A 3052-nucleotide genomic window follows, 5' to 3' on the forward strand; every position below is an offset into this window, starting at 1 on the left:
GTAACACTACTGTACTGGTAACACATGCATCACAGTCACTAAGCCCGCGAGTAGCGCGGGTTTCAGCTAGTACATATTAAAAGTAGAAACAATTAAGAACCTATTTAAAAACCTTTTGAGCCTAATTTTTCAGTAAGCACCATTTATATAAGAACATGTTGAGGCTAACTTGGAAAAATCTATGTTTTTATACGCGGGTTTTTACTGTAATCACTCATTAACTCATTAATTCATTCACTCATTCATTCGTCTCAGAAATAAATCAAAAGTCTAGGACTTACATGTAATTTTCTGCCTGGACTCCATCTTGGAACCTGCCCCACTGCGGGACTGAGGGAAGACATTGGTAGTTTCCACCTCCCCCGTGGTGAGTGTAGTGAGCACTGCCTACCACGCCTAATCGATGCATGTAAAAGTACCGGCATGTCATTCTCTCAATCAATTTTTATACATTGTACGCTGATTGGAAGGAACTGCAGTTTTTACGGAACGCGTGTCAATAAAAAACCGTTGTTTGAACTAGTTCCTGGGAAAAGAATGCATTTTCGTGCTTCGGCTCGGTAATAACAATGGAGGGGCGCGGTTTCCAGTTAAACTGCATGTTGTGGCGAGAGGGTCTGGAATGAGGGGTTTAACAATCACGACATGATCACTTGCACTAGTTTATGATAATTTACATTTATTCGGCGTATATTTTCGTTTCCTAGAAATTTAAGGATTAGCCGCTTCATCATCACTGAGGATAAGACCCGGCAATAATTTGTAATATATATGGTACCGTTATAGACGAGTTCTGCACCAGTTTCTGGACAAGTCGTTCTTCCCCATCTCACGTACATGGCTCCACCATGGGTTACGTTGGCGCGATCTATTCGGTATAATTACATGTTAAATTAAACCATTATAAGAGGCGCAAATTATGCTTTTGCAATTTCTTCATCTCTAATTTGTATTCATTGTTTCATGTGAGTTATTCGTTGTTATTCATTTCACGACATGAGTCAGATATAATAGTAATAGTTTATATATTAGAATATATTAGTATGCACATCGGTATTGACAATTGTAATATATTAAACCATATAGAATCAAGTCAAAAACAATTGCTATTATTTAAAAAGTGGTGTTGCGTATTTGGATTGGGACATTAGACAGTTTAACTACTATATTACTTACACTTGTATATTATATATTATCCCAAATTAAAAGGAAAAGGGGAAAATACATTTAATTATTAACCAAGCGCTGTTATGTTAAATATTCGTTGTTATATAAAGTTTTAAACTCGCAGGCACTCCAGTGTCACATGATAGCGATACAACTCCTACTTACAGTTAGAGAATATTTGCGCCTCTACTCGCTGACGTATCATGTCGATTTCCTCCTCATTAGTCAGACCACCAGAAGACACTTCTGTCGTCACTCCCGGACTTCCTCTCTCTCCCTGAGGACCACGCGGTCCAACTGGACCCTAGATGTACATATATGCAGGATATTTTGCTTGGCAGGAATACAGTCAGGCAATAAAATACACGCGTATCAACGGACAGCAACTACAGGCGCGACAATAGATGGATATAACTGCCAGCAGGAGCGGTATATTTACTATCGAGCCTTGTGGTCCAGCTTCCCCGTCACGGCCATCTCTCCCCGCTGCCCCCGGGCTACCGTCCCTGCCGTCACGCCCCGGGGGTCCAGACGGACCTCTCAACAGATCTATGAAGGAGATGTGATGAGGTTAGAGACATGCAGGTGTATTAGTCGGACCAATGAATCAGCGCCTCTGCCGTTCTCTCTCGCTCTCTCTCTCTCTCTCTCTCTCTCTCTCTCTCTCTCTCTCTCTCTCTCTCTCTTTCTCTCTCGCTCTCTCTCTCTCGCTCTCTCTCTCTCTCTCTTTCTCTCTCTCCCCCTGTCTCTCTCTCTCTCTCTTTCTATATCTCTCTCTCTCTCTCTCTCTGTCTCTCTCTCTCTCTCTCTCTCTCGCTCTCTCTCTCTCTCTCTCTCTCTCTCTCTCTCTCTTTCTCTTTCTTTTGACTTCCGGTAATGGCGTCGTTGTGGTAAGACGTGTGGCCTGTCGACTCTCCACAATTTTCGCTTTTTATGAATGAAAACTATGCTGCGGATTTATTATGCCAAGGAAGGATAAACAGGTCAACCCTGAATCTGTTCGCACATATTTTGGAACACGGGCCGGCTCAATCAGCTCCAACAGCAGTGAACGAAAAAGAAATGCCGCAGCGCCAGTACTCACCATGTCGGAGATAAGCCAAGTGCTAGTCGAGGTCATCAAGGCCTGATATAATAAAGCATAAAAGGCCTCGAAACCAAGTAGGCTTATGGACGACAAATGACGTTTGTTTTGACTGATTTAAATGACAGATTGTCTTAAATTAGCGAGATAAGTCGACTCATTGAGTTTGAGCATCGGACGCGTCAAAATAATTCCAGGGAAAGACGGCCGCGACATTGCCAAGTTAAGAGAGGAAATAAACGACCTGCGACAGTCCCTTCTTGCCACCCAGACATACAGCAGAAAGTACCATATAATTTCCTTCTTTACTATATGTAATGTATACATCTTACTGCATTTTGTTGTGCTTTATCTAGTGTAGTCGGCTGTATATATCTTCCAAATTTTGGAATATGACAAAAGTATGCTTTGAATATGTCTTATTAGTGTTCAAACCTTGTATGGCCTACCATATTTAATCAGCCTATATGTGTAAATGTATTATTTGTGTTCAAGTTCGTGGAAATAAAAAAAAAATAATAAAAGAACAATTCTATTATTAAGTACACACAATCGCGTACGCGTGTTGCGTATTTGGATTGGATATAGACAGCTTTACACTACTATATTACTTACACTTGTAATTTATATAATATATTGTCAAATTGAAAGAAAGTGGGAAAGTACATATTACTTATTATACAAGGCGCTGTTATGTTAAATATTCGTTGTTATATAAAGTTTTAAACTCGCAGGCACTCCAATGTCACATGATGCGATACAACTCCTACTTACAGTTAGAGAAATATTTGCGCTCTACTC

This window comes from Priapulus caudatus, unplaced genomic scaffold (assembly GCF_000485595.1).
Source record: "Priapulus caudatus unplaced genomic scaffold, Priapulus_caudatus-5.0.1 Scaffold50, whole genome shotgun sequence".
Classification (NCBI taxonomy): Eukaryota; Metazoa; Priapulida; class Priapulimorpha; order Priapulimorphida; family Priapulidae; genus Priapulus; species Priapulus caudatus.